The following is an 8,954-nucleotide window of genomic DNA, read 5'->3' as shown; positions in this document are numbered from 1 at the left end:
TCAGGGTTTGCTTTCAGACATTTTGATAGAGGATAGAGTCCAAATAGTCCAATGATAGCTGCACCACATTGGAGAGGCTGAGAATCTGTAGTTGCTGAGTCCACAAGACTGGATGTCTCAGTAGTCCCAATCTGGTGCTGAAGGTCTGATGAATTCCAAAAGATCAACTAGTCTTTGGTCTACAGCAGCAAGATGAACTCACCAGCGAGAGAGAAGGCAAGCAGCAAGAAGCCAGGCGGTTTTCTCTGCCATGGCCTTTTATAAGGGCTGCCATCAGAAGGTAACACCCACATTTAGGGCATGTCTTCCAGCTTCAGATGATCCAATTAAGATCTCCCTCATTTCAGTTAATCCCAGATCCAGTCATGTTGACACCCAGGATTAACCATCACAAGTCCACCCCTTGTCAACTTGACACCCAATAGCATCTCTCTATATCATGCTTAATTTTCAAATGAAAACAATGTTGAGGTCACAATTTCACCTAACATGATATGACTATCCCATCATACAATGACCAATGCATTATATATCTTAGAGTAATGCTTTGAGGAATGCTTAGTCCTTTATTATCTCATAACCCAATATAATCATATAAGTTCACAACACTTAACCTGTGCTGGATAGCTTTAGTGTCAACTTGACACACCTGGGTTGAGGGACCCTCAATTGGGGAATTTCCTCTATTGGACTGGCCTGTGGTCATGCCTGTGGGGCATCTTCTTGATTGTTGAGTGATGTGGGAGGGACCAGCCCACTGTGGGTGGTGCCACCCCTGGGCAGGTGGGCCTGTGTTGCATAAGAAAGCAGCCTGAGCAGGGGCCAGGGGAGCAAACCAGTAAGCAGCAGCAGTTTCCTCCATGGCCTGTGCTCCAGCTCCTGCCTCCAGGTTTCTGCCCTGAGTTCCTACCTTGGGCTCCCTGATGAACTGCAACCTGAGAGATGTAAGCTGAATAAACACTTTCCTCCCCAAGTTGGTATTGGGGTTGGTGTTTTGTCACAGCAATGAAGAATAAACTGAGACAACCACTTAACACATCTCAATTACACATTCAAAAAAGAATAACACAAGTATCTGCTTAACATATGTGTATACATGCACAAGTCTATTCTTAACCAAATAGGACAAAAATACTCATGTCAACTACAATCCATGTTTCTGCAACTGGTCACATGGCCTAAGTTGGTATTTGTAACTACCTTCCTCTACTACCCATTCTGTATTTCCTCCACCATCAGCAAGCACCTCTGCAGGTCTTGGGTCTTTCCCTGGAGGAGTGACCCATACTTTCATCCCTGAAGGGTCTGGGCCATTTGTTGTCCTTTCTGGATTGGGTTGTTGCAGTTTCCCATTAACCTTAATCACAGGACATAGTAACACCAAAAGTTTCCCTAAGGAATCTCCTGCCTTCCATATAATGTTCATTACCTCCACTGTGGAGAACCAGTCCAATTCCCCCCACCACCACCCCCGGTAGTCTGGGTCAATCACTCCTCCTAATAATGCTATTCCTTTCTTAGCCTGCTGACTTAAGGGCATCAGAAGCCTAAAGTGGCCAGGGGGAAGTCTTAGTTTCCAGCTCAACGGAATGTTTGTTGTCTCTCCTGGCAGAAGCGCTCCCTCCTCTGGAACCGAAACATCTAAGCCAGCAGGGTGCAAAGCTGAGGGTACAGGAAACAAAAATTTTCCTAGTGGGTCACCAGGGGTGATAGTGAGTGGAATCATTCCCACTTCCACTCCTTGATTCCTGGACCGGTGAATCAGGGATATAGGAGAAACTGTACCATATATTGGACACTGATTCAAAGCATACACCACTTTCTGGAGGACCCTGCCCCAGCCCTCCAGGCTATTGCCACCTAATTGGCGCTGTAACTATGTCTTTAAGAGGCCATTCCATTGTTCTATAAAATTGGTGCTGTAACTGTGTCTTTAAGAGACCATTACATCATTCTATCAAGCCAGCTGCTTCAGGATGGTGGGGAACATGGTAGGACCAATGGTCAGAAGCAATGCTGTGCGGAATACCATGATGGTGGATAAGGCATTCTGTAAGTCCCTGGATGGTAGTTTTGGCAGAAGCATTACGTGCAGGAAAGGCAAATCCATAACCAGAATAAGTGTCTAGTCCTGTAAGGACAAAACACTGTCCTCTTCAAGATGGAAGTGGTCCAATGTAGTCAACCTGACACCAGGTTGCAGGCTGGTTACCATGGGGAATAGTGCCATATGGGGTCTCAATGTTGGTCTCTGCTGTTGGCAGATCTAGCACTCAGCAGCAGCTGTAGCCAGGTCAGCTTTCATGAGTGGAAGTCCATGCTGTCGAGCTCATGCATAACCTCCATCTGCCACCATGGCCACTTTGTTCATGGGCCCATTGAGCAATGACAGGGATAGCTGAAGAAAGAGGCTGACAATCCACAGAGCAGGTCATCCAATCTACTTGATTATTGAACTCATCTTCTGCTGGAGCCACCTTTTGATGAGCATTTACATGAGACACAAGTATGTTCACATCCTTTGCCCATTTGGAGAGATCTATCCACATACTTCTTCCCCAAATGTCTTTCTCACCAATTTTCCAATCATGCTCCTTCCAAGTCCCTGATCATCCAGCCAAATCATTAGCTACAGCCCATGAATCACTATATAATCGCACTTCTGGCCATTTCTTCTTCCAAGGAGAATGCACGACTGTGTGCACTGCCTGAAGTTCTGCCCACTGTGAAGACTTTCCTTCCCCAGTGTCCTTCAGGGTTGTTCCAGAAATTGGCTGTAATGCCACAGCTGTCCACTTCTGAGTGGTGCCTGCATTGCATGCAGAACCATCTGTAAACCAAGCCCTAGTCTTTTCTTCCTCAGCCAACCTATTGTAGAGCACACCCCATGAAGCCATAGGTCCATGCTTGAGAATAGGAGGCTTCATAACAGGAGTAGGAACCATAGGCATTTGAGCAACTTCTTCATGTAACTTGCTTGTGCCCTCTGGGCCTGCTAGGGCCTGATTACATATATACCACTTCCATTTGATAATGAATTGTTGCTGTGCATGTCCTACTTTATGGTTTGGGGAGGGGTCAGATAACACCCAATTCATGAGTGCATGAGCAGCTCCAGTTGCATGGTGACTTGGTGGCCCATTGTCAAATGTTCAGTTTCCACTAAGGCCTAATAGCAGGCTAAGAGCTGTCTCTCAAAGGGAGAATAGTTGTCCGCAGATGAAGGCAAAGCCTTACTCCAAAATCCCAATGGTCTCCACTGTGATTCCCCTATGGGGGCCTGCTAGAAACTCCAAACAGCATCTTTATCTGCCACTGATACCTCAAGCACCATCAGGTCAGATGGATCATATGGCCCAAAAGGCAGAGCAGCTTGTACAGCAGCCTGGACCTGTTGAAGGGCCCTTTCCTATTCCAGGCCCCACTCAAAGGTGGCTGCCTTCTGAGTCACTTGATATATGGGTCGTAGTAACACACCCAGATGAGGAATGTGTTGCCTCCAGCCTCCAAACAGGCCCACTAAACCTTGTGCTTCTTTCTTGGTGGAGGGAGGGGCCAAGTGCAATGACTTATTCTTCACCTTAGAAGGAATGTCTCTGCATGCTCCACACCACTGAACACCTAGAAATTTCATTGAGGTAGAAGGCCCTTGAATTTTGGTTGGATTTATTTCCCATCCTTTCATATGCATATGTTTTACCAACAAGTCCAGACTGTCTTCTACCTCCTGCTTACTGGATCCAATCAGTATAACATCAATATAGTGGACCAGTGTGATATTTTGTGGAAGAGTAAGGCGATCAAGACCCCTTCAAACCAAGTTATAGCACAATGCTGGAGAGTTAATATACCCTTGAGGCAAGACAGTAAATGTATAATGTTGGCCTTGCCAGCTGAAAGCAAATTTCTTCTGGTGGTCCTTATGAACCAGTATCAAGAAGAAAGCATTTGCCAAATCAATAGCTGTATACCAGGTTCCAGGAGATGTATTAATCTGCTTGAGTAAGGAAACCACATCTGGTACAGCAGCTGCAATTGGAGTCACTACTTGATTAAGATGTTAATAGTCAACTGTCATTCTCCATGACTCAGCTGTCTTCTGCACAGGCCAAATAGGAGAGTTAAATGGAGATGTGGTGGGAATCACCACCCCTGCATCTTCCAAATCCTTGATGGTAGCACTAATTTCTGCAATCCCTCCAGGGATGCGATACTGTTTCTGGTTCACTATTTTTCCTGGCAGAGGCAATTCCAATGGTTTCCATTTGGCCTTTCCAACCATAATAGCCCTCACTCCACAGGTCAGGGAACCAATGTGGGAATTCTGCTAATTCCTAAGTATATCTATCCCAATTATACATTCTGGTACTGTGGAAATAACCACAGGATGAGTTCAGGGACCCACTGGACCCACTGTCAGTCAGACTTCAGCCAAAACTCCATTTATCACCTGACCTCCATAAGCCCCTATTTTAAATGGAGGGCCACAATGCTTTTTAGGGTCTCCCAGAATCAGTGTCAACTCAGGACCAGAATACAGTAGGCCATGGAAGGTCTGATTATTTCCTTTTCCCCGATGTACAGTTACTCTAGTAAAAGGCTGCAGGTCCCTCTGGGGAAGGATGGGTGAGAGTCAAACAACATAACTCTTTGGTACTGTGACAAGGTCCTTCCTCAAGGGTACCCGGCCTTCCCTTCATTCAAGGGGTTCTGGGTCTATAAACTGTCTCAAGTCTGGAAATTGGTTGAATGAGATTCTCTATTGCTACAATCCAATACTGACTTCCTGTCATTTGTCCTAGAGCTTTTCTGCTTATACAGATCAAATAAAAACTTAGTAGGCTTCTTATGTATGTGGTCCCTGGAAACACCATGATTGATTAGACAGTACCACAGGTCCATTCGAGTCATGCCATTGTAGGTATTGTTTTGCCTTTGCCGCCCATTATGATAAGTACGCTCACTTTGTCTTTGGTAATTCAATGATGCCACCTGAGCCCTACTCCAAGGTCCTTTTACACCTATTATATTTACATTTAATTTATGCAACTGCGCAGCATCTCCAACTATAAGATTCGGCATAAGGAAAAGAACAAAAACAAAGCTCTTTAAACGTTCTGGTGTCTCTCTCAGTACTTTCCATCTTATAAAATCAGTTAAAAGGCATGTCCTATGAGCCCTCCCATTGTGGAGGATTTGGTGTTGCATTGTGAATCCACTTGAGCATACCAATTTGCCTGAGCCTTACAATCCCTTCATCAACACTAAGCCAAGTGATATCAGGTATCTACAGCTCTCTGTCAGTAGGGCATCTTTTGATAAGTACCTCAGCCAACCAATCAAATAAACTTTTAGCACCCTTTTTTTAACTGCATGAGCTTCCATATTAAACCTAGAATCTCCAGTCAGGGGGCCCATGTCAATAAACTCAGCCTGATCCAATTTTATGTTCCTCCCACCATTATCCCATATCCTTAAAATCCATTCCCAGACATATTCATTAGACTTCTGCTTGAATGAATTAGCAAATTCACTAAGTTCTTTAGTGGTGTAGCTCACCTCCTCATGGACCACACTTCCTCTCTCTCCTCTAGAGGCCTGCTTAGCTTTGAGTCTCGTTATAGGTCTAGAGGCAACAACAACTGGGCTGTAGGGACATCAGCTTTGTCTTGCTGAATGGGATTAGTTTCCTCAATGGAATTAGTTTCCTCAGGCAAGGGTGGGTACGGTGGGTCTGCTGAGGATGGGGAGATTAATTCATCAGGTGAAGCAAATTCCTCAGAGTATGAGGATTCAAAATCCTCAGTATCCTCAGCGTTCTCCCACACATCTCCGTCCCACAAGTCAGGATTCCAATCTTTCCCTACCAATGCCCTCACCTTTATGGCTGACACCCTTTGAGGCTGGGAATTAAATTTGCATTGTAGGTCAGCCAAAAGTATAATAAGGGCTCCAGCTTGATTTTCTGCAGCTTTAGCTCTCTGGCTGTGGGAGAGATGATTCTCTTCCAGGGCACACTTGGAAACATTTAAACTGTTGATTCGTTTAAACTGTTGATTCGAATCTGGAGGTTGTCAATTTTATAATTAAGCTCATTGTTTATCTTTATCACTTTATCCAGAGATGACAGAAGTAATCAACCAGCATCATTATTTTTCTTATTTTTCCACAAATTGTCAAATGTTTTTTGTATAGAGTCAGTAAATTTTTTGCTCCTCGCAAGAGGTGAGTTAGGAAATTCAAATGTGTCTATCTCCATAATTGTTTCAAATAGTCTACACCATGGATTTTCACTGCTCTCCATGCTACTTAAGACTCTGAGTTGGAGAGCCTGCTCCAAATACCAACACGCCCATTAGAGAAATTCACCCTTTCAATTCTGTTTCTTTAGAACTACTGCTGGTACTGTATCAGTCACTTTTCTGTTGCTGTGATAGAAACACTGACCCAAGCAATTTATAGAAGGAAGAGTTTATTTGAGCTTATGGTTTCAGGGGAATTACAGTCCATCATGGCAGGGAGGCATGGTGGCTGGAAGTGGCTGGAGCAAGAGCAGCAGAAGTGAAGCTCTCACATTATCACCAGGAACAGGAAGCAAGAGGGCAACCAGAGATCTGGCAAGGCTTAAGAACTCTCTAAACCCACCCCGAGTGACCTGCTTCCTCCAGGTTAGCCACACCTTCTAAAACCTCTGAAAACAGCACCATCATCTGGGGACAAAATGTTCAAACACTTGGAGCCGATGAGGGACATTTTCATTCAAACCACCACATTCCCTCTGTTTTTTTTAAAAAAACTAGCTGGGCATTATTCATCTCTTTCATTGTCTAACCCTTCCACCATGGTTTCTCCATTTAAAGTGCCCCCATTTTCCCCATTTCTCCCTCAATAATACCCTTCTCCTATGGTCCCACCTCTTTTGAGCTCCTTCTTTCCTTTTAGGCCCAAGATTCGTTATATAACCCTCTCTCCCCCCTTCCATTAAAATAACCCCATTTTTATCCATATCTCCCTTAGTAACACCTGTTTCCTACTGTTCTTCTCTTTCAGGTTCTTTCTTTTCCTTTACCTCCCTGGTTCCTTTTCATTACTTTGGTTCCTGTAGTTATGTCTGGATACATACTCACTTATAAGGATTTGGTGCTAGGATCCACATATAAGAGAGAATGTATGTCATTTGTTTTTCTGAGTCTGTTACTTCACTTAGTATAACAGTTTCTAGTTCCATTCTTTTACTTGCAAATTTCATGATTTCATCTTTCTTTACTGCTGAGTAGAACTCCATAGTATAAATGAACCACATTTTCATTATCCACTTGTCAGTTGAGGGACACTTAGGTTGCTTCCATCTCTTAGCTATTGTGAAAAGAGCAGCAGCAAACATGGATGTACAAGTGTCTCTGCAATACAATGAGTTCTTTGAGTATATGCCAAGGAGCGGTATAACTAGGTCAAATGGCAGCTTCCTTTTTAGTTTTTAAACTGTTCTCCACACTGCTTTCCATAGGGGTTGAACAAGTTTGCAATCCCACCAGCAGTGGATGAGCATTCCTCTTTCCCCACATCCTCTCCAACATTTGGTATCATTTGTTCTCTTGATTTTAGACAGTCTGACTGGGATAAGATGAAATCTTAAAGTGATTTTAATTTGCATTTCCCTAATTACTAATGATGTTGAACACCTTTTAAGGTGCTTCTTAGCCATCTTCATTTCTTCTTTTGAGAACTGTCTCTTCAGTTCCTTAGTTCATCTTTTAATTGGGTTACTTCCTTTCTTGATTCTTTGTTTTTTTGAGTTCTTTATATATTCTGGATGTTAAACCTCTGTCACATGTGTTGCTAGTGAAGATTTTCTGCTATTCTGTAGGTTTTCTCTTCACTTCCTTGGTTGCTTCTTTTGATGTACAGAAGTGTTTTAGTTTAATGAGGTCCCATTCTTGACTTTGTTTCCTGAGCAATTGATGTCTAGCTTAGAAAGTCCTTTCTTACACCTATATCTTGCAGGTTATTGCCAATGTTTTCTTCTAACAGTTTCAGAGTTTCAGGCTTCACATTGAGGTCCTTGATCCATTTGGAGTTGACTTTTGTGCAAGGTGAAAGATAGGGATTTAGTTTCATTCTTCTACAGGTGGAGACCCAGTTTTTCCAGCACCATTTGCTGAACATGCTGTCTTTCTTCCAGTGAATATTCTTGGCCCCTTTGTCAAATATCATGTGGCTGAAATTGTATGTACTCATATTTGGGTCTTCAATTTTGTTCCATTGATCTATGGGTCTATTTTTGTGCCAGTCCTATGTTGTTTTTATGACTATAGCTCTGTAATACAGTTTAAAATCTGGTATAGTAATACCCCCAGTGTTAGGGTTTGGATCTATAGTAACCCCATCCCCAATGCAACCAGGCCTCATGGTTTTGAAAGCCCTCTGGAAGTACAGGGACTGAGTTAATGAGCACCCTGACCATCTGCAGACAAGATAAACAGACTCTCTACACATTTGACCCAAGACCTGATTACTGAGACATCTCAGCACAGCCTGTTTCCCCTTTGATAATCTTAGAAGATAAACAGATCCCCTTATCCCTTGACCCAGATCCTGGCTGACAGAAGGGGACAGAAGGGGGAAGTTTGACAGAGGCTGTTCTCGCCTGATAACCCTTGGACTCTCTCCCCCACCTAACTTGTTTTAAAAAAATGTTTTCCACCTTCTGCATGCCCCCAAACCCCCTATTAAAGCCCCCAGCCAACAACCTGTAAATCAACAGCTCCTCCATCCTGAACTGGGAACTGTCCCGTGCATTCTCCCTCCCAATAAACTCTATCCCGCTGGAGGTCTTGTCTGTGTCCTGGTGCTTTCTCCCAATTTGCCTTGATTTACCTATCACCCACCATTGTTCTTAGTACCCAGGGTTGCATTGGCTACCCAAGGTCTTTTCTACTTCCTTATGAATCTTA

This window comes from Nannospalax galili, unplaced genomic scaffold (assembly GCF_000622305.1).
Source record: "Nannospalax galili isolate Female #2095 unplaced genomic scaffold, S.galili_v1.0 scaffold342, whole genome shotgun sequence".
NCBI classification, from domain to species: domain Eukaryota; kingdom Metazoa; phylum Chordata; class Mammalia; order Rodentia; family Spalacidae; genus Nannospalax; species Nannospalax galili.
This window is presented reverse-complemented; position numbering follows the sequence as displayed.